Source organism: Odocoileus virginianus, chromosome 15 (genome assembly GCF_023699985.2).
Source record: "Odocoileus virginianus isolate 20LAN1187 ecotype Illinois chromosome 15, Ovbor_1.2, whole genome shotgun sequence".
Taxonomy (NCBI): domain Eukaryota; kingdom Metazoa; phylum Chordata; class Mammalia; order Artiodactyla; family Cervidae; genus Odocoileus; species Odocoileus virginianus.
This window is the reverse complement of record NC_069688.1, coordinates 14,722,570-14,750,333: the sequence shown is the minus strand read 5'-3', so window position 1 is coordinate 14,750,333 and position 27,764 is coordinate 14,722,570. Positions and strand designations below refer to the sequence as shown.

Sequence of the window (27,764 nt, the reverse complement as noted above, 5' to 3'; positions counted from 1 at the left end):
CAGGGTTGATTTCCTTTTGGATTGACCAGTTTGATCTCCTTGCTTTTATAATCCTCATGTCTTGTGCTCTGTGGAGTGATGTTTGAAATTAAGCATGTGAAAACCGCAAAATTAAGGAGGAGCAGGTGAACTTTTGTATCTTTTGAATGCTTCTCAAAGGATCTCTAACCCCACAGAATATAAGCCCCGAGCAGATGTGAGGTGGGTGTGGGTGGACATCAGAACTTGCCTGGGTTGGATTTGGAGCGACCATCTAAGGGAGTGGTTTTGAAGCTCTGCCTCAGCAGCTCTGTTGGGGGAGGTGCCCCAGAGGCCAAAACAGAAAGAGCCTCCCAGACCCTCGCTCCTATTTTAAGCCAAGCAACTCCATTTTTACCTGTTTTAGGTTATCAGATTACTTTTTTTTTTAAATGGACTTTATGCCTTAGAAAGTTTGGAAACCAGCATTGCAGCTCACTCAATCATTTTAGTGCTGAGTAAATGGAAGAGAGGGAAAGGGAGTTTTTCAAGGTCATGCCCCAAGGCCAAGACCTCTGCTTGGGTACATCCTCATGGCTCTTGTGTTGAGAAGGGAAATCCCAGGGTCCTTGGACTAGAAAGGACCACAGAGAGCATCTTATCAACACCCTTTCTTCAGTAACTGAGGCCCCAGGAGGTGATAGGATTTGTTCAAGGCACAGTTAGTGCCAGACCTGGGATTTGAAGCCATCACAGGTACTCATCAGAGAGGCAGGACGTGCTGTAAGAACCCCAAATGGCAGCGTCATCCAATCTAGACAGCTTCCCAGAGGAAGCTCATACTGAGCTGAGATGAAAAAGATGATGGGCGGCTGGGTGACGAGGAGCGAGGAGGGCATCCACACAGAGGAACCAGACTCAGGCTTGGTCCTTTGCCCATCTCACAGCTTCAGGCAAGCAGAGGCTGGGAAGGGACAGCAGCTCTCGTGGGCGGGCTGCTCCCACCTGTCTCTGCGTTGACCTGTCGCCGAGGAAGCGTGGACGGTGAGTGGCATCTCCACCTGCCAGGTCAGGCCATGTGCTGCGGCCTCTCGGAGCGGCCCTCTGGCAGACCTGGAGCCCAGCTTATCAGGAACAGAGCCGGAGCAGGATGGCGGCTGCTGGGAGCTTCCTGCCCGCAGGACTTGAATGCATAATGCACCGCGTCTGATGTGAGCTCTGAGAAAGTCCAGATGCCTGCCTGCTCCAGACAGGAAAGGACATCGCGGGGACGCCGGCGTTCACTCTCAGGGCGGCTCCCTGCAGCTCTTTTGCAGACAGACACTGTTAGTCTCTCCCTCTGGACATGAACTTTCCACGAGGCTAGGATGTGCCCCGGGTGGACCTCGGATCTTATTTCTGGTCCTAGGGAGTAGAATGTATTCCTTTATCAGGACCGAAAGAGGACTTGGGTAAAGATCCCTGGAAATGGGCACATTGCTCGTCATCACCCAGACACAGTGTAAAAACAAATACATGTTCTTTAGGATGCAGCATCCTAGGAAAAGGATCCCCGTTCTCTGCTTTCTGGGACGTGTGAAAAACAGCACATGCTCATGCCTACAGAGGCCGCGTTGTCTAATCTTGGGCTCTCAATTATTCTCTCATCCAGCAGCACCAAAGGGGATCTAGGGCCACCCAGGAGGGAGTGTGAGAATTGCCCCAAACCCAGAAGTCCAGCAAAGACTTCCCGGTCACTCCCATCGTCTGATACGCCTTCAGAGGGGGGACTTCTAGGTGACGTGTCCTCCTTTGTTTTCATGAGATTCACAGCCTCCATCCTGACATGCCCACCTCAGTCCTGGGAGCCTGCGCGGGTGCCAACATCACCCTCCAGCTTTCTCTGTGCCAGCATTTCTCAAAGCCCATCTGAGGAGCAGGAGTCCTGCAAGACACGTTATGACACAGGGTTCCATTCTCATGTTAGCTTGGGAAGCGCTGCACACGGATTCCTCCTGCTTGTGAGGACCCGGTTCACAGAGCATCACCTCCGAGGGGTCTTTCCACACCTCCACCCACACCTGCTCTGTTCCTGAGTCCTCTTCCATCCTGATTTTACACGTGTCTGTTTACTTTTGTGTAGTCCATCTTCCCCCACACTAAGTGATCCTCTCCCCATTCTTGCTTGCCTGTTTTTGTTCAGGCCTGCATCGCTCGTGCCCTGGACACTGCCTGGTTCAATAAGAGAATGTGTCAAGTGTACACATGGACCAATTAATGTATTCAAACCCTCCAGGGCTCCTTCATGTAGAATTCTGTTTAACTCTGTTTAGCTCAGTATTTTTTTTTAATACTTATTTTTATTTATTTATTTGGCTGTGCCGCCACATGGGATCTTTGCATGGGATCATTGCAGCATGCAAGATCTCTTTTAGCTGCAGCATACAGGAACTTTTTCTTAGTTGCAGCATGCTAAATCCCTTAGTTGCGACACGTGGGATCTGGTTCCCCGACCAGGGGTCGAACCTGGGCCCCCTGTGTTAGAAGCATGAAGTCTTAGCCACTGGACCACGAGGGAAGTCCCAGCTCAGTACTTTTTCCTACTTCTTCCCCCTTTTCTTTAATTGCCCAGCTTGTCGCATCACCTAGGACCAAGTCACATTGGGCCCTGGGAGGCCAGCCCTGCTGAGAGTAGCCAGCTTCCCAGTCCCACTCCATCTCATCCCCAGGCCTCACTTCCTTTGTGATCTGATGACCAGTGGAAACTGACCACTAGTTCACTCACTCCTCTGCTCTGAGCACTATGAGGGCAGGGACCTTGCCTATCCTGGTTCACCACTGACTCCCGCATGCCTCGAGCAGTGCCTGGGAAGTGCTCGGGGTGATTTCCTACATGATTAACCCCCTTTTCTGACTCCCCGTCATCCACAGCCCATAGGACTTCAATTCTATCAAACACGCTCCGGGACATGTGATTTTCTTTTTTTGGCTGCATCATGCAGCTTGCGGGACTTTAGTTCCCTAACCAGGGGTTGAACCTGGGCCCTGGCAGTGAAAGGGCTGAGTCCTAGCCACTGGACCACCAGGGAATTCCCGGGACATGCTATTTTCTGTCAACACTCACAGCCAGCTGCCAGCCATCTGGTACGGTGGCGACTCCCTTTATCCATCAAAACACCAAGTGTCAAAAATGGAAGAGACCATGGCGACTGTCTGCCCAGAGCCCCTGTGTTTTGGAGGGAGAAATAGAGGTTCCAGGAGGGCAGTTGGTTCCAATTCAAGACTGGTCCCCCAAGACTCCTGTCTTACTTGCGTTGTCCTCCTGCGTTAGTCTTCCAGGGCTGCTGTGACAAACTACCACAAACTTGGGGGCTTAAAGCAACATGCAGGCTTGTTATCTGACAGTTCTGGAGGTCAGAGGTCTGAAGTTAGTCTCACTGGGCTAAAGTGAAGGTGTCAGCAGGACTCTGCCTTCTGGAGGTTCTGAGCGAGAATCCAGCTCCTTGTCTTTTCCAGATTCTAGAGCTGCCTGTATTGCTTGGCTCGTGGCCCCTTCCTCCATCTTCAAAGCCAGCAGTGGCCAGTTGAATCTTTCTCAAGCTGAATTGCCCTGACCCTGACCCTCCTTCCTCTTTCACTTTTTTAAAAAAATTAAATAACTTCTTTTGCTGCTCTCGGTCTTGGTTGTGGCACTCAGGGTCTTCACTGATCACTCGAATCTTGTGTTGCTGCATGTGGACTCTCTGATTGTGGTGCCCAGGCTTAGCCGCTCTAGAGCATGTGGGATCTTAGTTCCCTGACCCACGTTTTAACCGCTGGGCCAGTCAGGGAATGGAAATGGAAGACAGGACCAGATCTTCATGAGGTGCCACTATTCGAATGCTCTAGGATTCTGTGAGGCCAGGATTGCTGGGGAGAGCGGAAGGCATCTGCTAGGAGGTCCGGGAAAGATCTCCCTTTTTCACGTCTAAGGACCTTTGTGATTATATTGAGCCCATTCAGATAAACCAGGATAATCTCTCCATGGCAACTTCCTTAACTTAATCACATCTGCTAAGACCCTTTGCTGTGTAAGGTGACATATTCACAGGTACTGAGGATTAGGTCATAGCATCTCTCAGTCAAAGTATTTGTCACATCACTGTATAGCTCCTTCAGTGTCTGCCTGCCTGGCTAAGCCATGACTATCTCACAAGCAGGGCCTGGCCATCTCTGTGCCCAGCTTTGGCACATTTCTGGCACTGAGAAAGCACACAGGGAGTGTGGGTCTCCTTGGCTGAGACAGAAGTGGTCCTTGTTCATTTTACTGCACTCTCCCCACCCCCATTTCCATTCAGTGATGAAGGGGCCGCACCCCCCACCCCAGGTTCTAGTGTCCAAGTTCTGCCATGGGATCAGTCCTCACCAAGATCAAGAGAGATCCAGGCCACATCCACATTTTTAGACTCCTCACATGCTAAAATATGAAGAAAAAAATGCAAGCTGATTATAGACATTGTAGATCTGTAAAATAATTAAACTAGTAAATTAACTCTTTTGACATCTAAAATACAATGCAATAGAATTGTCTTGCAAGCTTACTACAGGTTTATATCTAAAATACATTCATTCAGGGTATTCTCTGGGTGTGCATGCTTCAGTTGTGTCCGACTTTTTGCGACCCTATGGACTGCAGCCCGCCAGGCTCCTCTGTTCATGAAATTCTCCAGGCAAGAATATGCAGGCAAGAAAACTGGAGTGTGTTTCTGTGCCCTCCTCCAGGGGATCTTCCCGACCCAGGGATCGAACCAGCATCTCTTACTTCTCCTGCATTGGCAGGTGAGTTCTTTATCACTAGTGCCCATTCTGTGGGTGTTAGAAGCCCAAATTCAGATTGCCGCATATGTGTCTTAGGGGACTGTGAAAAGTTCAAGTGTGTGCCCTTTCATGAATGAGAGGCCTGGCCCAAGAAACCTTCCTATTTATATCTCCAGGCCTCTGGCCTTTGCTTGGAATAAAGGCTGCAGGAAAGGCCTCTGGGGTGCTGTGTTTAATACTCAGAGTCAGACATTGGGCAGGTCACATCCCTCATCCAAACTACTTGTACTTAGCTGGTCTGGAGCCCATGTTCCAGGTTCCCTTTTCACCAACATCTTGTCACCTGGAGGGACTTAGGACAGATTCTGGCACCTGGTTTGAGGTTCTGATGTAGCCACAATGACAGTTCTGGTTCTGGCCTGAGCCACTAAGTGATTGGATCACTGACCTGCCTTTCCCAGACCTCCTAGCAGATGCCTTCCGCTCTCCCCAGCACTCCTGGTCTCACAAAATCCTAGAGCATCCGAACAGTGGCGCCTCGTGAAGATCTGGTCCTGTCTCCCCATCTGCAGTCAGAGAGGGCAAACTGCCTTCCCCCTGCACCCAGGTTGGGATTGAATACCAGGTCTCCCTGCTCACCCCCTAGTATTTCAGCTACACCATATCAGCCTAGAAGTAGGGTGGTTTCTTACTCTGCAGGGAGTGCAGATTGAAAAGCACAGAAAACCCTGATTTTGAAGCAACTTTGATGGCTTTTTGAAAGAAAACAGAACCAAAGGCGGGGGCGGGGGGGGGGGGGGAATCATCATAAACAGTTGAAAATAATTTGTATGTTATATGCTTTTCTATGTCCTATTTTACAATAAAAACACAATTTAATAAGCCACAAAAACTAAATAAATGGTGTTCCAGGCCTCAAGTCAGCCAGGAACCCTTAACTATTTTTTCTGAGCTCTCCCAGGCCTGCTCTTATTCCACTCACATTGCAAAGCCTCCTTAGCCTGCTGTCCACCATGGAGCCTGCACGCCTGCATCTGTGGTTTGGGCTGGTCCCTCCATCATTCATTTGCTCCTCAAAGTAGTTGTGATGGTCCTCATTTATTTAATGCATCATATACCCCCAGGTTGGGCTTCCCTGGTGAGTCTGCAGTAAGGAATCTGCCCACCAGTGCAGAAGATTCAGGAGACAGGGGTTCGATTCCTGAGTCAGGAAGATCCCCTAGAGAAGGAAATGACAGCCTACTCCAGTGTTCTTGCCTAGGAAATCTCATGGACAGAGGAGCCTCAAATGCTACATCCCATTGGGTCACAAAGAGTCAGACTTGATTTAATGACTAAAAACAACCCCTCGCTTGCCCCTGACAGCACACACAATGTAACATAGTAAAAACAGCACGGACCCAGGTGTCCAACAGAGACCTGTAAGTCTCCTGTCTTAATCTCTCTGAGCCTCAGAGTCCTTATTTGCAAGTAAAGGGCGTGTCCTAAGTCAGGCTTGCAAACCCAAATGCATACATAGGCCAGGCAGGCAACAGAATGCAGGAGGCTAGCCAGGGGTGAGTAATAGGGAGTGGTGGTGACTTTGGCAAAGTAGAGCATCCATGCCCAGTCTAAAAGGGACACTTGCCACCGAGTTCCCACTGAGTGTCCCCATGCAAGGATGTGGATTCAGTGAGGTCGGGGAGCCCCTTTTGAATTTTTCAAGAAGACCTAGAAGTCTTGATTTTTATGAGATACTCCCAAAATATTTAAAGCATTGTTTACAGTCAAAGAAAATATATCTAAGGGCCAAATCCAGTCCCAGGCACCTGTTTGCAAGCTATGGGCTGGAGCCTCGATAGACCGTTTGACTTTCCCAGTCAGATAGGGGAGACGCTGCCATGTCGGCCTCACTTCCTTTGGGCCTGGATGTGTGTTTCTTTCACTGCAGTCAAGGCTTTGTCCCTGGAAGACAGCAGAGGCTCAGTTAACTCTAGGTATAAAGGGCTAGATCCCCACATTATACTCCTGTGTGCCATCCCCACCCTCACTGTAGCCTGCCAGACTCCTCTGTCCATGGGATTTTTGCAGGCAAGAATACTGGAATGGGTTGCCATTTCCTCCTCCAGGGGATCTCCCCGACCCAGGGATCGAACCTGTGTCTCCTGTGTCTCCTGCATTGCAGGCAGATTCTTTATCCACTGACCATCAGGGAAGCCCAAGACCAACACTGCACTGGGTATACAGAGATACGACCAAGGAGTATGTACTCACTAAATAAGCAACAACAGCAACTTGTAATGATATTATGGAATCAGTTATGGAAAAGGAGGTGGACAGAAGCCCATGGATTTTGGCAAAATAGGTGTAATGTTTGGTAAACAGGCTGATTCACCTAAAACCTCTAAGATTAGAGACGCTGGTCTGTGATTGATCCTCCTCCCTTCTAAAAGTGAGAGAAATGGAGTCTTGCTGGCTTCTGTCATTTTTCAAAGGCTGCAGCAGCCCCTCCGGGCCTCAATTAATTTATTCCTTCAAGCCATAAATTTCTCTCTCATCCCTTCTTTATTTCCTCCTTCATTGTCTCCTGCTCCCCAGGAGGAGCCAGTAGACTTCTCAAGGACACGTCTTACTTACCAGGGGCAGGACTTGGGCTTTGGGCAGAAAAGCAGCCCATTATGCCCCAAATCTGTGGCTGTGAGAGTGATCACACCTTCTGCGGCTGAAGGGAGCACAAAGAAACACTTGAGCCCAGTGGCATCAGCTGCTTTTCTTCCCCGGAGGGAAAATGGGCCATTCTTCTAAATGCACTCCATTCCCACCAGTCCTCCGCTTAACCTCCAAGCAAGAGAGGCCCCAGTTTCTAGCAGGTTTCCCGGCTGGACACTCCAACAACATATTAGCATATTTTGCATTAAAAAAGGACTTGGAAATGAATTAAATGATTGGCACCGTGTTTCTAAAGGTTTTTTCCAAACTACTAGTAATTGTGTGGTTTTAGAATTCACCACCCCTGGCTGAAATACCCAGGGCCTGGCAGCCAGCTTAATCAGGAGACATTGTACCAGGCGGGGGCATATTTTAGGGCTCGTGATACCCAGTGATTGCCTGAACAGTACCTGGAGACTTGCTAAAGAGAACCTTGTCCTAGTTTTTCAGCAGAGCTGGCAGTTCATTTTCCTTGCTTACAGAGAGAGCTGAGATTTACGCCCATTCAAAACCTCTTTTTATGAGAGGGGCTGGATCTGCCCTGGAACCATCTGCTGAGGCGCCAAGCAGTGTAGACAGTATCCAGATCTGACAGTGAGCTAAGTGAGGTGGAGCTAGGTGCTCAGTTGGTCACTTATGGCCCTGCTCTGAGCCAAGAGAACTCGAGGTAGGGGAGCAGGGGTGTCTTGGAAGGCGCAGGTGTGTTGGAAGCTTCCAGAACATGCTTGAAAAAGTGTTAGTCAGTCGTGTCTGACTCTTTAGAGCCCCATGGACTGTAGCCCACCAGGCCCTTCTGTCCATAGGATTTCCCAGGCAAGAATACTGGAGTGGGTTGCCATTTCCTACTCCAGGGGATCTTCCTGACCCAGGGATTGAACCCAGATCTCCTGCTTTGCAGGCAGATTCTTTACCATCTGAGCCACCAGGGAAGCCCAGAATATGCTTAGGAAAATGCTATTCTGGTCCAGTTCAGTTCAGTCGCTCAGTCGTGTCCGACTCTGCAACCCCATGAACCACAGCACGCCAGGCTTCCCTGTCCATCACCAACTCCCAGAGCTTGCTCAAACTCATGTCCATCAAGTCGGTGATGCCATCCAACCATCTCATCCTCTGTCGTCCCCTTCTCCTCCTGCCCTCAATCTTTCGCAGCATCAGGGTCTTTTCAAATGAGTCACCTCTTCTCATCAAGTGGCCAAAGTATTGGAGTCTCAGCTTCAACATCAGTCCTTCCAATGAACACCCAGGACTGATCTCCTTTAGGATGGACTGGTTGGATCTCCTTGCAGTCCAAGGGAGTGTCAAGAGTCTTCTCCAACACCACAGTCCAACCTCTTCTTTTTTTCAAGTGAAAGAGATGGAACCCAGAGAGACTATGACTTGCCCAGGGTCACCCACCATTTTCACTAGAAAGAATTCAGATCTCCTGACTCTTCATCCAGATTTGTTTTTTTTTTTTTCAAGTCCAAAAAAGAAACCAAAAAGAAAAGATAACTAGGAGATCAGGGTGTGGGGTTGGAAAAGATTCCTAGGGGCAGATTAGGAAGGTTGAGATGGAGGAATTTAGGAATGGCAAACTGTGGTAGAATCTCTGGTTTTTTAGAATAACAGAGGGTTTTTAGTCATTACTTTAATTAATGATGATAATGATAAGGTAATAATTGGTAACGTGTGTGCTTTCTTGGAGCCAAGCACTGTGCCTGCTGCTCCACCTGTTACATCTTCTTTAATCCTCACACAGCTCTGGGAAGCAGGTCAGTACGGACATATCCCTGTTTTACAGATGGGAAAACTGAGGCCCAGGGTGATCCAGCTCTGATTTCAGAACCAGAGTCTTTAGGGGAAAAAAAAGAGACTCCGTAAGTAAGTGATCAAGAAATGGCAGCAGCAGGCCCTGGAAAGTGTTAAGAACAGAGCCAAGATGAGGGAGGAGAGAGCGGGAACACAGGAGGGCGCCGGGGGCAGCCAGAAGGCTCCCGTCCCGAGAGCAGAGTGAGGCGCGGCCGCAGGGGACAAAGGGGCCGCAGAGACCCCGGCCCAGGTCTGTCTGCGCAGACCGCAGCTCTGACCTCAGGGCCGAAATGCAGACCTGGGCTCAGGAGGAAGGAAGCCGGAATCCTTGTTTTTTTCAGGAACTGGAGAGAGAGAGAATACCTGAAATGTGTGTGTGTGTGTGTGTGTCTGTCTGTCTGTCTGTCTGTCTGTCTGTCTGTCTGTGTGTGTGTGTGTGTGTGTGTGTGTGTGTGTGTGTGTGTGGTCATTTTGGGCAAAAAGAGAAACCAAACAAAACCTGGGAGGGCAGGCAAAGCCACAAGCGCTGCGTGTCCCCCAGTGTCCATCCACAGACCCTCAGGAGAAACATCCCGCCCTTGGCGAGCTGCTCGGCCCCGCTGTAGAGAGAATGTGCGGGCGGCTGGGCGGGAGATGAGCGTGAAGGCAGCCCAGTGCACGTGGGGCCGAGGCGGACGCCGGCATGGTGGGGAGGGGCCTGCCCTGAGGGGCTGCGTGATCTGTTTCATCTCAAATATTTCCGCCACCCCTTCCTGGGCTTCATGGATGGTGTGTGTGAATGGGTCCCTGGTTGATTCACTCCAGGTTATTCTCATTGGAATTATAAACTAAATACTATGGGTTTGGGCTCTACCAGGGCCTTGTGGGTTGGCTTATATTCTACACAAGAGCACCCAGGAGATGGCAGATACGAATTCACTCATCCTACAGATTGAGGGTTTTGTTCTTTTCTTAAACCATCGCTGAAACACTGCATTTCAGCAAAAAGTTAGAAAACATTGACTTAATGAGTAGAGTATTGAGTAGAGTATTGAATGAATGAGTATTACACAACTATTTCAATGTTGGGTCTGAGGACTGTGTAATAATAAGGGTAGATACTTGCATGGAACATTAGGTAAAGCAAGGAATATATAAAAGTGTATTGGTAGTAGAACATTTTTTGAAGAATCTGGATGTACCCAAAGTCAGAGAGGTTAAGTAACTCACCCAGAGTCACACAACTGATAAGTGGCTGAGCCAGGATTCAACCCAGATTGGGGGCCGGGGGGGGGGGTGGGGGTGGATCCTCTCAATCACCACTACAGTATACTACCAAGGGCATCTTATGATACATTTTTAGCTCCAAAGCTTCAAAGCCAACATCATTTGTTTTGATTCTGCAAGATGTGCATGTAAGCAAGGCCTGTGACCTTTGCTCTCATTAAAGAACTTTAAGAAATTACAGCAGCGATTAGAGTGGTTAGAGTTACACTTTTCAAAATTTATTTACTGAGCTTATACTCCCTTTAGAAGGATATGCACATAAATCCATGCATACAAATTGGAAAATAAGAAAAAAAAAAAAGCAACAGGAGAACCCTCCCACCTTATTCCAGGAGCAGAGCAAGTGTCTCTACTTAGGCACTGTTGGAACTCTTAGTCCCTTTGGGCTTCTATGATAAAATACCATAGACTGGGTATATGTATTTTGGGTTTATGGCTCATGAACAACAGAAGCTTATTTCTCACAGTTTTGGAGGCTTCAAGTGCAAGATCAAAGGCTGTCAGATTCAGTATCTGGTGAGAGCCCACTTCCTGGTTCACAGACGGCTTCTTGTGGGGGTCTTACATGGAGAAAGGGGAAAGGGCGCTCTCTGGGGTCTGTGTTGTAAAGGCACTAATCCTCTTGATAAGGGCCCCATCCTTGTGACCTGATCACCTCCCTAAGGCCCCACCTCTTAATACTATCACCTTGGGCATTAGGATTTAACATGTAAATTTTGGTGGAGGGCACAAGCATTCAGTATAGCAGGGACTGAACATAAAAGACTGGCTCCACCTTCACCTGCTAAGGAACTCAGAGGTGAGACCAAATGTATAAGTGAAGTCATGTGACAACAATCACAAAGCAACAGCTTCGGGAGTTGAGATCTCTGAATATTAAGGGTGCTGAAAGGAGACTTCCCTGGTGGTCCAGTGGCTAAGACTCAGCGCTCCCAACGCAGGGGGCCTAGGTTCGACCCCTGGTCGGGGAACTGGATCCCACATGCCACAGCTAAGAATTTGCATGCCGCAGCTAAGACCCCACATGCCACAATGAAGACCAAGTGCAGCCAAATACATAAATAAAAATAAATACTTTTTTTAAAAAAAAGTGCTGAAAGGATACAGAATAAATGACACCACAGATGGAATTCAGTCTGATGGGTTTTCTTCTTATGAAAAGTTACATTTGGAGGGGCATTGTGAAATATCAGTGGCAGAAGCAATGGCATGGACTGATTGCAAAGGGTATATATACTATTGTTGAGGAAGTGGGCTTGTTGTTCTAGACAAAGAATCTGAACTTGCCCTGTTGAGGTGGTTGAAGTGAAAGTGAAAGTTGCTCAGTCATGTCTGACTCTTTGTGACCCCATGGACTATACAGTCCATGGAATTCTCCAGGCTGGAGTACTAGAGTGGGTGGCCTTTCCCTTCTCCAGGGGATCTTCCCAACCCAGGGATCGAACCGAAGTCTCCTGAATTGCGATCTTCCCAACCCAGGGATCGAATCGAAGTCTCCTGAATTGCAGGGAGATTCTTTACCAGCTGAGCTGTGAGGATTGGGGGACATTTCCCCCCCTACCATTCTTGAGGTTTTTTTGGTCTGGCCTAATCATTAAAATGAAACATGACAGATTAATGTGAGAAAAAAAAAGTTTTCTCCATAAACATAGAACTGCCGTAGAAATGGAGCACCTTCTCTCAAATGACCAAAGCAGGCTGTTTGTACATCATTTTTTGACAAAGAAACAATTCTTGGTGAAGATAAGGCAGAACAAAGGGGCTTGTGCTTGGGGTAGTAGACTAATGGGGAAGTAACAGATTGTTTCTGTAAACAAGTTTCTATAACTTTCTTAGCCTTGAATTTGCTAACCCGATGAGAAGGATGCTCTCTATCCTTCTGGTCTAGGAAGGGTCACTTCACGTGGGACGTTTATATCCCACTTTCAGGGGGAGAGACAGAGTTGGAGTAGGTGTTTTTTAAATATTTATTTTACTGTGCTGGGCCTTAGGTGTGGCACTCAGGATCTTCCATCTTCATTGCAGCATATGGGATCTTTAGTTGTGGCTTGGGAACTCTTAGTTGCAGCAAATGGGATCTAGTGCCCTGATCAGGGATCGAACCTGAGCACCATGCATGGGGAGCATGGAGTCTTGGCCACTGGACACCAGGAAAGTCCCCAGAGTCAGTTTTTTTAATGTCATTTTTTTTTTTTTTTGCCACCGAGTGTTTCTCAGGTAACTTTAAATCAACATAATCACTGTGTCATTGAGACACATCAAGGGGTAATCAGCCCTCCCTGCCTAAAGGGACTTTGTCCTGTGAAGTTTTGCATATGACTGGACATCCAAAGAAAACCCACCCAGGCAACCAGCAGCAGACCCCTCTTTGATCTTGGTTATTGTATAAACTAGCCTGACTGCAGCCCTAGCAGCCTTCAGGTGTCCACCATCCTTTCCAAGACAAGACCCGGTTCAGTGAGGTCACCTACTGGTCACCCCACTTGCGTTTGGTGGTCAGTGCCACTTCCAGTCGCTCAGTCGTGTCTGACTCTCTCTGACCCTATGGACTGCAGCACGCCAGGCTTCCCTGTCCTTTACCACCTCCCAGAGTTTGCTCAAACTCATGTCCATTGAGTTGATGATGCCATCCAACCATCTCATCCTCTGTCGTCCCCTTCTCCTCCTGCCCTCAATCTTTCCCAGCTTCAGGGTCAGGGTAAATTCAGCTAAATTAATTTTGCAGATTCCTAGTGTTTTTACAGGTGGGAATGGAGGCCCGAGAATTTGAGATTTAGAAATGAATTTCAGACATACCGTCATGTTAGAGCTTCGTTTTGGTCCGTTGGGGGTGGCCACCAAGTAAACAGCTTGATTTCCCTCCCCGCTGGAGGTACAAAACGCAGCATTCACATTCGCCAACAGATAAATGTCTCCAATCCCTGGCAGTGCTTAATGGCTTTTAGTAGAGTTAAGGCTGGGAAAAAAGAAACGGACTTCCTCTTATTGGGTAAAATTAAAACCCCGAGGAGACGATTCCATTTCAGGCAGACCCTTTCCTTCTCCGATGACTCATCCACAGCCCAGCCAGCTCCCTTTCAGCTTATTCAGGTAAAAATGGAAGATAGAGGCCACCCGCCTGGGCAGGCGGTGGGGGTGGGGGTGGGGGTGGGGCTGATGATCTGGGTGTTGGCGGTGTGTCAGCTGAGATTTGCATTTCTATTAAGGGCCACGTCCTGGGGAGCTGCAGCCCAGTGACTGAGTCTCTCTCTTTTTTAAAAAAATAATTACGTATAATTTTATTTTTATTCTTTAATTTTTACAGGGGTATAATTGATTTACAATGTTGTATTCATTTCAAGGGTACAGCAAAGTGAATCTGTTATACGTGTACATATATCCATTCTTTTTTAGATTCTTTTCCCGTTCAGGACATTAGAGTATTGAGTACAGTTCCCTGTGTTACACAGTAGGGCCTTACTGTGGCTATGAGTCTGTTTCTCTCTCAAAGTGCTCTGTTTTGCAGGGACCAATGCAGGAGTCTTCATGGCTCAGATGGTGAAAGATCTGCCTGCACTGTGGGAGACCCGGGTTTGATCCCTGGGTCAGGAAGATCCCCTAAAAAAGAGAGGGAATGGCTACCCACTCCAGTACCCTTGCCCGGAGCATTCCATGGACAGAGGCTCCTGTCCATGGGGTCGCAAAAGAGTCAGACATGACTGAGCAACTTTCACTTTCACTTTCTGAGACCCTGTACTGAGACCCTGTAACAGGGTCTTCCTAGGGAAGACCTTCCTGGCCTGAGCCTGTAAAATTCTATTTTAACAAGATGCAGGGCTCACTGGGGAAGAGTCCTCACCAGACTGTCCCTCACCTCCCTTTGTCTTTGTAAGAGAAACATGAAATGGTGCACTCCGAGATTTTGAGATTTATTGTTTTCTCCGAAAAGAAGTCCCCAGGCATGTCTATCCCAGCATTATTTATACAGTAAAAAAATTAGGAAAAGAAAAACAATGTTCAACAAGAGATGAATGATAAAAAATTCAATGATTAAGTACATTAATCATTAAATAAATAAGTAGTAGAAATCCCTAAGGCATACAATAAGTCTGTTAAGTAATGTGATTTTTCTAAATGTTAAATGAAAAAAATGCTGTACATAGTTTTTATTTTTTAAAAAACATACACACAGATGGAAGTATAGCAAAATGTTGAGGTAGTTCATCTGGAATCAGATCTTATGTTTCCTCTTTTATTTCTTAATTTCCTATACTACACCTTTTTTCCCCCTGGTCATAGAAGTTAAATGTCACAACAGGAAACTATCATATACCCTTGTTTCTTTTTTTCTTTGTTTGTTTTCCTTCCTTTTTTATCTCCTCACAGGAGAACATCAGTTATGCTGTCAGTGGAACCGCCTTGTTCTGTGCAACAAACACTGTATTGCTAACAGGAACCAGAAATCCACAGGGGTTGGGACAAAACCTACCCCTCACCCGTCGTTCCCTCCTCCTCCGTGAGTCCATCTAAACCCTTCTTGAGCATGTTTATAGTTTTAGCTGGTACAGCCTCTCGGGCCCAAGGAGTTCCCTGTGTTTTCCACCCTCGGTGTGAAGTGGCAGAGGCCTGCACGAACGGTATCCTCAGATGACCTCCTTCAGAGTCCAAGGGTCCTCCCTGGTTTTGCATTTCTAGGACTGAGCAAACAAAATGAGAGCGAAGACTACACATTCGCAATTAGCCAAGTACACGTCCAGACAGCTTTGTTGAACTTGGTGTTGGAAGAGACCTCAGAAATTGTTTAGGCCAGTGTTTTCCTAAAAGTCCACATGATGGGAGTCAGTATTCCAGAAACCAGTGGAAGCTGTTCACGACCCAGGATATGGTGGCACTGGCTGCCTAAAAATATCATTTGGGGGGAAAGGGGGGGCTGTTTTCATTTTGCTCTGGGCTGGAAGCAGATAACAATGGCTACTTTGTTTGGATCAGAAACTCCAGCAGTTGCACAAATGCTTCACTGCTTTGTTAGTGGAGAAACTAATTAATGTATGAGAGACAAAATCTTTTAAAATTGGGTGTGTGGGAAGGTGGACATGGATACCGCCCATTATCTGGGTTCTACCTAATAGGTGGCAAAGGCAGGAATATCCCCCATGCCTGATGGATGAGAAAATGGATTGAGGGCGGTGCCTCACCCCAGCTAAGTAGGCTGCCATGGAGACCAGTGGCTTAGAATCCAGGTGTCCACCTTGGAGACCTGGGCTGCCTCCAGGGCACCCAATCTGCCTGTTTAAACCAAGCCCCTGAGTTGCATTTCCTGTACTGAAAATAACTTAGCAGACTGAATTTTTGACTGCTCCAGCTGTGATCTTTTTTTGTAGACTGAGTCCTGAGTCTGGAAAATTATTATTTTCATTGTCTTTCTACATCTTCTCCCATCTTTCCCAGCTGTGGAATACAGACTTCCAGGTTCAGAAGATTCCAGTAGAAAGGCAGATGGGCTCTGGAATCTTGACAGCCTGGGTTGAAATCCTGCTTCCCCCACTCACCAGACTCTCATCTCAGGTGTAAACTTCTCTGAGCCTCAGTTTTCCCCCAACTGTAAAATGGGAATAATGATAGTATCTGCCCTTAGGATCATTGTGAGGATTGAACCACTTAATGAATGAAAAGTGCTTGCCTGATACCTGGTGCCCAGTACGTACTCAGTAAAGATGAGCTGTCACCCTCAGCACCATCGTCATAGTATCAGTTTTCCGTGGAAGAACCACAGCCAGGACCCAGAGTCAGCTTTGAACCTATTTTGCTTGGCTGCACTAGGGACAGTGACTCCTCCTGCTATGTTGCTTTATCTTCCAGGGCAGAGCAATTCTTTAGCTCCTAGTCACCTGGTACCCATTTTCAAGGTCCTGAGAACTGACGTAGTTTACTCAATCAAGGTCACACAGCTCCTAGGGGCAACGGGAGAAATCTCCCATGCAGCTCTCTAGAGCTCATCACTCTGCAGAGCTCTGCCCCTTGTGGACACCTCCTCAGATCCTCCAGCCCAGGAAAGGAGGGAGAAATAGGTGAAACAAATGACCAGATTCTCAGGAATGCTCATTGGAATAGCCAAGTGTCTCCTGCATGCCTGCTGCTTGCTTAGTCGCTTTCCTTTATTCAGGAGGTTTCAGTGGAGCTGGTGCTTCTTGTTCCATGCTCCTCCCCTCCTGACTATGCCGGAACCGCCAGCCACACCTGAGCGTCTGGGATGCTGGGGTGGATGATGGGGACACTTGGGGCCTGTGGCAGGGCCAGGAGTCGGCTGGTTTGAAGCCCTCGTTCCTGCTCTGCTTACCCCAGCATGGGGTGTTAAAGGAACTCTGTGAGGCAGGTGCACCCCTGAAAAGGCCCTCGTAGGTCTCTAAGTCCCCTCTGGCCGGAAGCCTCCCTACCTGCATCAGCCACTTCCCGAGCACACCTTTGAGATGGCGAACAGTCTGAGACCACAGAGCTGAATGAATTGCACTTCCTGCTTTCATGGCAGCTCACTGGGCAGGGAAAGTCAGGCCCAGACTGTAAGCCGAATCAGCGGGGATCCTTGCGCCTATAGGGTATTGGGGGACGACATTCCTAAGCAAAAGCACTGAGATGTGACCTTGCACGCAGCGGGAAGCCCATCACTTGCTTGCTGTCTGGCTGCTTTGAGTGTGTTTCTTCTGCCCTGGCTAGATGGTAAGTGCCTCTAGGCAGGAGATGTAATGAGCCTTGCTCCTTCTCTAGTCCTTGTGCCTGTGGGCTGATAGACAGCTTGGCAAGCACCTTCACTTGAGTCATTTTATTTGACCTGCTCAGCAGCTTTGTGATGTCAGATTTTATCCCCATTTTACAGATTTGGAAACTGAGGCATTGAGAGGGCAGTTTGGTGGCTCAACTACTCAGTGACTGAGCCTGGATTTTGCATTCAGGTCTGAGCTCCAACTTGACCTCCTCCCCAGATCTCACCCTCATGGTCAGCACTGGGGGAAATGCACATGGATTCAGTGCTTGGCAGAGAAGGCGAGACGCTGAGAGGTAGCCAGCATGAGAGCATGAGCTTGAGGGGCTCAGTGGAAAAGACTTTGGCAGGGAGATCCCTGGCTTAAGTTCCTGCGTCTCCAAGCATGAGCTATCTGCACTTAGAATAGTCCCTTCCCTTCGGGGCTCAGTTTTCCTGGATGGAAAATGAAATGATAGTAGGAGATTCCATCTCGCAAATCTATAGAAGTACGATTGAGAACTTTGGTCTTCAGCACTTTCTCATCTTTCAGCAGCCCCGGTCTACTATGCCCGCACTCCCAGCCTCCTCCCAGGCATCCCCACCCCTGGGTCTCTTCCAGCCTCCATGTGTCCCTCTCTCCAACCATCCCGGTCTCTAGCCCAGTGGGATCACCTGGGAGCCTGTTAAAATGCTGACTCCCAGGCAGCAACCCAGAACCTGATGGCTCTGAGTCCCGGGGAGATGGGCCCAGGAACCTGCATTTCTCCTCTGAACACTTCCAGGAAATTCTGCTCATCAACTAGTCTTGGCAGTCATTGGGTGAGCTCAGTAGTCCTCCAACTTTGGCAGACATCAGTCCCTTGGGGCAGGGTGGGGGTGGGTTATGAAATGACTGAGCTGCACCCTCAGAATTTCTAATTCAGCGTTCAGAGGTGGGGCCCACAGATGCACTCTTCAAACAAATTCCCAGGTGATGCAGGGATCACACCTGGAGAACTACTGCCCTAGCTCATTCCCTAAGCAAAGCAGCAACGACATCTTAACTCGTGGGCGACGGCTGGGTGGAGCGGTCTTGTCAGCACATGAACTTTTAACAGAGACCTTCGAAATTACTGAATAATTATAATAACAGCTACCGTTTACTCTGACATGTGCTACATGCCAGATCCTGGCCTAGATGTCTATGCTCAGTGTCTCGTTATTATATCTGGGTTTACAGATCCAAAAACTGCGGATGCAATGAGGTGATCATCTAGTTTATTGTTGTTTATCAGTTGCACAGTCGTGTCAGCTCTTTTCGACTCCATGGACTGCAGCACGCCAGGCTTCCCTGTCTTTCACCATCTCCTGGAGCTTGCTCAAACCCATGTCCATTGAGTTGGTGATGCCATCCAACCATCTCATCCTCTGTCATCCCCTTCTCCTCCTGCCCTCAATTTTCCCCAGCATCAGGGTCTTTTCCACTGAGTTGGCTCTTAGCATCAGGTAGCCAAAGTATCTATAAGTGCCACCAGGACTTTCTGGAGGAAAGCCTGGGCTGTGTTCTTTATCCCATGAGGCCTCTCTTTGCCGTCTCTGGCAGGAGTATCAGGAGAATGTCAGCCAGGTTCAGAGAGAGGTCACCACACAGGTTGAGGGTGGGATTTTTGGCTGGAGGAACCTTTCATTAATTCCCCACAAATCGTCCCCTGCTGGTGGTGGCCCTTGGCTCACACCCTCGGGACAGCCTGTCTGCTGCTCATCTGCTGGTTTTGCCCACTTTGAAGGGGCCCCTCATGTAAGCAGGGGTCCTTGCAGCTCTAGCAGCCTGAGCCCCTTGGGTGAACCTGTTTGTTCTTGTTGTGCATGCATGCTCAGTCGTGTCTGACTCTTTGTCACCCCATGAACGGTAGCCTGCCAGGCCGCTCTGTTCGTGGGATTTTCCGGGCAAGAATACTGGAGTGCGCTGTCATTTTCTTCTCCAGGGGTCTTCCCGACCCAGGGATCGAACCCCCGTCTTCTGTGCTGCTTACCTTCCAGCCCGCTGGGGTTTCGTGTGGGGTCTAGCCTGGCTGATGTTCTGTTTGCCTGTAAGGGCCTTGGGGTCTCAGGGAACATTCAGCAGGTAGCAGTGGAGAAGGTTGAGTCGTGACTTCAACTCTCCCAGCTGGTGCATCTTAGCAGGGGAGCTTTTTTCCCTCTAGCATGTGAAAATTGGCCTGTTGTTTAATAAGAAGCTCACTGATTTGTGAAAACATGTAAAACACAGAGCAACTAGAAAATACAGGTGGCCAGGAGGGTTTTATCCATGCTTAGCGCACAGATCATCATGCTGTGTCTGTGTGTTGTTTTGGTTTGGGTTTTATTTCAGTTGTATCTAGCAGGGATCTCAAGCTTTCTAAGGCAGCTAATGCCTTTCCTTCAGCTCGTCCTACTTCTTCTAACTGTTCTCTTCTCTTTGCAAAGAGAAGAAAGGAAGGGAAGAAGGAGGGAAGAAGGAAAGGGAGGGAGGGAGAGAGGAAAAGAAAGAAGGAAATGCCCTCAGACACGGATCCATTGGGGTGGCCAGGGACCTCCATACAGTGGCTTCAAGGTGTTAGCGCTTTCTGTTTTAAGAGGATAGACGTGTATAGTACCAGCCCAAACTCTGTCTGCACCCTTGAAAGCCTCTTGGTGGAGTCCATCCATATTGGAATTGGCCTTGAAAGTCAATAACTCTAGTCCAGAAACTGCCGCTTAACCATGCCAACTTCCCCCAGCCTCCCGTGAACAGACTGACCTGCCCCGTCTCCTCGGGGAGGTGGTGAGGGCAAAAGAGATCATGGATCTAAAATCTTCTGTCCAGTCAGAGCTGGGTGGAATCCCAGGAATCCAGGTGTTTTCCTGAGAAACCTGAGGCCCGGAGAGAGGAGGTAACCTGCAGAAAAGCAGACCTGACTTCAGTAAAAGAGAGTTTTGTCCTGGGGGTCTTGTGTTTTGCAAATGATGAGTGAGGTATCAGTGAAGGGGAAGAAAACTTCTCTGTGAATCTCTCTGGCCAGAGCACCTTTGCCAGCTGCTAAAACTGAACACTTCGAGACTAAATACTCAGTTTGTCTTTATTTCCATCTCTCTGTCTGTCTCTCTCACACACAGTCACATGCATGCACACACATTTCTTGGTATAAATAGCAAAAAGGCAGTGACTATTCTTTATAAGGAAAGAATTATACTCTTTTTCACTGATTATGGGGAAATGTATTGAACATTGTCTAACTTTGCAAGACAGAATGTAAGACATGAAGGAGTGAAGCTTGACATTAAGAAGAATCTATTGCCCAAACTCCCTTGCATCCATGGAACCTGGTGGCCTTGTATTTGCCTAACCCCCAGTTTCCCTATTATCTGTATCCTCCTTTCACAGACAGACACATTCCTGGTTCTTCTGTCCCCAACACACATAGGGTAAAACAAAAGAACGTGGGTTATTAAAACAGAGGAGTGGAACTATTTGTCAGTAGCAGTGTGACCTTGGGTAAGTTACTTAACCTCTCTGAGCTTCAGCTTCCCCATCTGGACAATTGTAACACCACTTACTGTTCTTTTAAGGACTGATAAAGGTAAAGCAGTAAAAGTGCTTAGGGTCTTCCTTGGCAGTCCAGCGATTAAAACTTCACCTTCCAGTGCAGGGGATGCAGGTTCAATTCCTGATCAGGGAGTTAAGATCTCACGTGACTTGGGGTGGAAAAACCAAAACAGAGAACAGAAGCAATGTTGTAACAAATTCAATAAAGACTTTTAAAATACCACCCCCCCCCAAAAAAAAAAAAGTTTTTAAAAAGTGCTTAATCCAGCACAGGCACAGTGTAGGAGCTTAAGAAGCGTTATCTGCTGCTATTGAAAGTGTTAGACATTGAAGATCATGTTCTTGCATCGTTTTCATAAGGGAATGGCCTGGTTTATCATTTAAATGAGATCTCTCTCTAGGCCTCTAGCAATCTGACTGCTCAGTAAAAATTCTAATTTTTCTGCCCAGGGCAGAACAAATATGGGCCTGGTTTTAAGCGCATCATAGCTGCGTTGTTATCTTTGGAATACTGAGACGCCGGCATGGGAGTTTTCAGTACTATCTTCTGCATATAGATATCCTTATATCTGAAAAGGATATAAAATTGCAAACACTAAAAGATAGAAATGAACTGGAAATCATGAAAACAAGAGTGAAAACACAAAAGCCCAATTATAATGGAATAGAGGTTATGTGGCGTGCTTGCATGCATGTTCAGTCGCTTCAGTCCTGTCTGACTCTCGGCAACCCCATGGACGGTAGCCCACCAGATTCTGTCCATGGGATTCTCCAGGCAAAAATATTGGAGTGGGTTGCCACTTCCCTCTCCAGGGCATCTTCCTGTGCTGCATTTTCTGGTTTACAGAGCAGTTTTAGCTGTTTCTCATCCCAGTGGCTTCACGACCAGCCTGGAAGGCAGGTGTGATTCTGCCCATTTCACAGGAGAGAAAAGAGAGTCTCAGGCTGATGCTGAGTGGGAAAGACAGGAGCCACGTCACACCAGGCCTTGCAGAACTTGGTAAAGAAATCTAAATTGTTCCCAGTTCAGCGGGAAACCTTCAAAGACTTAAGCGGGAGAGTACTGCAATCTTATCTACATTTTTAGATCTCTTGGTAGCGAGGGGAAGGAGCCAAAGTGAAGTCAAGGAGGCCACGTGGAAGGTGGCTTTGGATGTTCAGGCAAGAAGTGATAGACTCCCCTGGTGGTCCAGCGTGAAGAATCTAGCTGCCTGGGCAGAGGACACCGATTCAACCCCTGCTCTGGGAAGACTCCTCATGCCGCAGAGCAACTAAGTCCCTGAGCCACAGCTACTGGATCTCAAACACTCCGGAGCCCATTCTCAGCAACAAGAGAAGCCGCCGCAGTGAGAAGCCCTTGGCACCGCAACTGGAGGGTAGCCCCCAATCGCCGCAACGAGAGATAGGCTGCTTGCAGCAATAAGGATCCAGCACGGCAAAAAAAAAAAAAAAAAAAATTTTTAATTGTTTCTTTCACCCTGGTGACAGCAGGGGCTGTTGTGGTTTTTTTTTTTTTTTAATATATATAAAGAAATTGTATAGCACTTATGGAGGTAAACTTCCCTGGTGGCTAAGCTGGTAAAAAATCCTGAAATGCAGGAGACCCCAGTTGGATTCCTGGGTTGCAAAGATCCACTGGAGAAGGGATAGGCTACCCACTCCAGTATTCTTGGGCTTCCCTGGTGGCTTATCTGGTAAAGAATCCACCTGCAATGCAGGAGACCTGGGTTCGATCCCTGGATTGGGAAGGTCCCCTGGAGAAGAGAATGGCTACCCACTCTAGTATAATGGCCTAGAGAATTCCATGGACTGTATAGTCCATGGGGTCACAAAGAGTCAGACATGGCTGAGCGACTTTCACATGGAGATAAAGAGAAGGGGGTGGTTGGAGATGTGGTGGTCACAGGGTGGTCTTAGGGTGGGTTGACTGTGGATGTTGATGAAGAGGGAGAACCAGGGGTGGTGCCAGCTTCCTGGTGGGTCAATGGGTGGTTGATGATGGGCATGTCTGCAGAGGAACAGGTTTCTGTGGAGGTGGGGGAGGCTTTACTTGGATTTATTTTTGGAAGGAGGGTATCTCCTTCCAATCACTGGGCCTTCTTATGGCAGAGAACAGGCTGTATTTTCCTGCTCCTGGGCACTGAATAAATGCTTTCTGTGAGCTGGGTGCACTCAGGTCCAACCCAGGGCAGCCTGTCTGCAAAGAATGCCACCGTTGGCCAGGCACTGCGTTCCTTCTGCCGCCAAGGAACCAGGGAGCCATTAATGACCCCTTCTGAGAACTCTGGGCCCCCGTACAAGAAACAAACAAAAAGCCCTGATGTCCTGCCTTCTCGTGTTTCAGGCTTTGGTAGCTTTTTCTTTTGCCAGTCTCCACGGGATCTTTCCTCTGCTAATGTCGGAAAGCGATGCTGTTTTGTTTTTTTTTTTAATGTTGTACTCAGGCCTTAAATAACCTTTACCATGAGTAGATGAAGCCTAGTAAAATGCTATTAATATAATAACATTGACAATAATGATGAGCTTTGGTAGAGTGTCCTCTTTTATATACACTGTTTGAGTTTAGCCTGGAGACAGTCAGGTGAGCTAAGTGGCAGGTTAAGCTCTGTTTGGGAGGCCAAGGAATATAGTAGCCACGGGCGTTAAAGGTGCAATAACAATGGCATTGCTGAGACTTCCCTTGCTGTCCAGGGGTGAAGACTTCGCCTTCCAGTTCGGGGGGTGCAAATTCAATCCCTGGCCAGGGAGCTAAGATCGCGCATGCCTTGCAGCCAAAAAACCAGAACATAAACAACAGAAGCGATCTTACAACAAACTCAATGAAAACTTTAAGAATGTTCGACATCAAAAAATACCTTTTGGAAAATGGCATCTCTAAATTATAAGAATTGAGGTCCTTGGAATGGGGCTGGCCTGTAAACAGCAGCTGTTGTTGTCTACATGGTTAGTTTATAGATAAACAGAGACACAAAGAAACTGCGACATACACACAGCAGTGGAATCAACCCTGAGTTGTGTAGTTCAAAAAAAGTTCAAAGTGTTAGTTGCTCAATCATATCCGACTCTGTGGACCCCATGGACTGTAGCCCACCAGGAAAGTTGTGTAGGATCTGTGATATTTCTGGATGCCATTCTCATAAGGAACCCATGTTCCAAAGTCATATTCAAGGGGATCCAGGCTGCTTCTGGGCCTGGACCCCCATGGAATCCCCTCCCCCATCCCCCTCTTTGGGCTTCCAAGGTGGCACTAGTGGTAAAGAACCCACCTGCCAATGCAGGAGACATAGGAGACGAGGGATCCCTGGGTTGGGAAGATCCCCTGGAGGAGGACATGGCAACCTACTCCAGTGTTCTTGCCTGGAGAATCCCATGACAGAGGAGCCTGGCGGGCCACAGTCCATAGGGTCACGCAGTCAGACACTACTGAAGCAACTTAGCACGCGTGCATGCACACCCCTCTTCAGCAGTTTCCACACCTCCCCCTTGCAGATGTCCTTCCCAGGTGAGGTGGGTCGAACACACCACCCAGGACTGCTCTGGCCTGGCCCTGCCTCCCTGCCTCCCACTTGGGTGCCCCCTTCCGATGCGCCCCATTCTTTGAAGTAGGGTTCAGACCCCACCTCCACCTCCTCCTTCCCTGAGCCCCACCCTCATGGCACCCTTCTCCAGTGGAGTTCTGCATCGAAGCCCTCCCGGGCCCCACCTTACCCATCCCAGGCGTGAGTCTTGGCTCCACTATCAGAAGCCCTGCCTTGTACCTTGTGATTCTCCAGCGCCCGTGTGCCAGAGCAGGTGCCATGATGTTATGAAACTGCCTTGTAGACAATAGTAAAATAACCATCCCCAGGACTCGCCTGGGCAGAGGAGCAGTGTGTTCATCCAAGTCATCCTGATGGGAAGTCTACTCCTTACTCCAAAGGTGGCACCTTGACCCAGAGCCTCTGAGGCCCCCAAGAACATTCAAGAACATCCCCAAACACATTCAAGAACATCCCCGCACACTGCACTGTTATCCTCCATGTCGTCAAATCTCTGCCCTTTGCAGGTGGCTCCAGGGCTCACATCTCTGGAACATGGACTGTGTCACCCTTTAGAAATACAGTTATGGGGGAGGGGTAGTCAGAATCGGGGTTAATTATACAATAATGTGCCCACTTTTACACTTCGCCTCCTGTCCTGCCTCTGAAGACAGCTCCAGAGGAGGTTTCCATACTTGTCCTGGGCACCGTGGAGATGACTGTGCAGGCTCTGCTTGTTGAGACAGTGCTTCGCTTTGGGCTGGGTCAGTTCTGGGACCGTGTTTTCAGTTGGCCCTCAGAGAGGAACAGACCAGTAAGTGTGTGCCTGAGTAGGACTTGGCTGCACCGCGTGGCCCAGGCATGCTTCTGAGGGTCAGCGTGTGATGTGCTTAGGCTGTCTGTGTATGGGCACCTTCGGGGAGAGAGCGGGGGTCTGCTGGGCCAGTCGGCGGGCCGGGGAGACAGTCCTGTTTTTGGAGCAGCCGTAATGTTCCTCCCTCCCCAGCCCCCAAATTTGTTTCAGCCCAGTGGCTCCCTCCACTGACCTGGACGTAATGATTGTATTCTTCATAAACAGAACATCCCCCCACCACCGATTCCCAGCCCACCCCCGACATGAACCGCCCTCTGCTCATTAAGGGCTCTAAAAACACTCTTCTCTGTGGGAAGACGCCTGGGCCCCTGCACAGGCCCTAATTGTCACAAGTCCCTCTGTCCATCTCTTAAAATGCTGAAGCTTTGACGAGGCATGGGGATGGGGGGAGGTGGGGAAGGATATCATCTTCCCTGGATCCCCAATATTTGGGTTTTGTCCGGTAAAATATTTTCCTGGGCATCAGACGGAGAGAAAATGGACCCTTTCTGCTTCTTCCAGGGCTGATTTCAGCTGCAGTCAGAGATTCAAGAGCAGTGGGTGTGCCCTGCCCCAGCTCGCCTCCCTCTTCAGTCCCCGTGTCCCCAGTGGGATGGGAGCCAAGAGGTTTTCAGGGTTGGTATCACAGAAAGAGGAGGTGGTTTTGCAATCCAAACGGTAGGCTGTTGTTAAGTGACTGTTGTGAACCTTGGTGGCACTGAAATCTATGTACCGAGGTCGCCACCCCACCAGGGTCTCTCTGGGGCCACTTGTTCCTGGACCCAGAGCAGCGGAGACTAGAATCTCCAGATTGGACGGCATTCCCAGCAGAGCCCTGGATCCACGTGGTGGCGGCCAAGGGGCACTAGACGGTCTGGACAAGGGCCTTTCTGGGTTTTTCAAAGTGGAGAGGTGGGGATCGAGAGCAGGGAAAGGTGTCCGCCCTCCCTGCTAGAAGCCCAAGGGAGCCTGGTCCTGTCGTCCACCAGCTCTGTTCCAGGTATGGCCTTGTGGCTCTGACCTGCAGTTCCTCGTTGGAGACACAGGGTGAACGGCACCCCCCTACTGAGTGAATGGCTCAGAAGGCAAACATTCCCAGCTCTGCTGCTCTCTTGCTGTGTGACGTTGAGCAAGTTACTTCATCTCTCTGTGCCGGACTTCCCTTGTTTTAGTTTCCTGTGATTGCTAGAACAGAGGACCACAAGCTTGGTGACTTAACAAAAATCTAACCTCTCAGTTCTAGAGGCCAGAAGTCCAAAATCCAGAGTCAGCAGGGCCCTGCTCCCTCTGGAGGCTCTAGGAGAGAGTCCTTCCTTGCTTCTTCCAGCATCTAGAAGTTGTTGGTGTACCTTGTATCTGTATCACTCTCAGCTCCGCCTCTGCCTTCACCATCACCTTCTATAGGGGGTTCTTCTCCAGGTGTTTCTTATGAGGACCCTTGTTGATGAATTGAGGGCCATCTGGAGAAGCTAGAGTGATCTCATCTTAAGAGCCTTTACTCTACGAAGACTCTTTTCAAATAAGATCACATTCACAGGTCCTGGGGACTAGGACATAGACATATCACTGGGGGAGAGCGGCACAATTCAACCTACTACACCGGGTTATTAAATGAGGGTGACGATGGAGATTACACAAATTCATGCATCTCATGTTCTTTGCACTGTGCCCAGCATACAGCAAACCTTCAGTGTCATAATCCTCACCAAGTCACATTTCATCATCCCCATCACCACCACCGTCATCACCATCACCACCACCATCATCACCATCACCACCACCATCATCACCATCACCACCACCATCTTCACCATCACCACCACCGTCATCCCCATCACCACCACCGTCATCACCATCACCACCACCATCATCACCACCACCGTCATCTCCATCACCACCATCATCCATCACCACCACCATCACCACCATCATCCCCATCACCACCACCATCATTGCCATCACCACCATCTTCACCATCACCACCACCATCATCCCCATCACCAACACCATCATCACCATCACCACCACCATCATCACCACCACCATCATCACCACCACCATCATCCCCATCACCACCATCTTCACCATCACCACCACCATCATCCCCATCACCAACACCATCATCACCATCACCACCACCATCATCACCATCACCACCACCATCTTCACCATCACCACCATCTTCATCACCATCCCTAAAGTTTGTGAAGAGGCTTCCCAAACTGGACACATCTAAAATTAACTCTTGACTCTCATTCTTCAACTTCTCAGGAAACAGGTACCTCTGTTTAAATAATCCTGGTTTCCTCTTTCTCTCTCCCGCTTCATTACATCTAATAAGTCCTGTCTATTCTGCCTTCAAAATATATCCCCAGTGTGACCGCCGTCTCCCAGGATCACCACGTCGCACCCCTCCAGGGGGCAGCCTTCCCATTTTGGTGGCAGTGAATGCCACCTTTGGGGTCATATTCAGCCCCGTGGTACTGCTCCCTGCCACCTCCATCCCAGTCTCCCAGTTCAAGCCCCGTCACCTCTCACGTGGGTCATTGCAGTTGCCGTTGGCTGTCCTCTTGGCCCCTCTCAGCTGCAGCCCTCCGCTCGCTTCATGCACAAAACCCCGACTGTTTCCTCTCCTGAAAACTACAGACCTCTTAA

At 48.8% G+C, this 27,764-nt stretch overlaps 1 protein-coding gene across 4 annotated transcripts in view; it reads left to right on the top strand.

The window, feature by feature from the left end:
* Positions 1–27,764, top strand: part of ZHX2 (zinc fingers and homeoboxes 2) — a 177,510-nt gene that overhangs the window by 39,121 nt on the left and 110,625 nt on the right. The gene's annotated exons all lie outside the window — the stretch shown is intronic.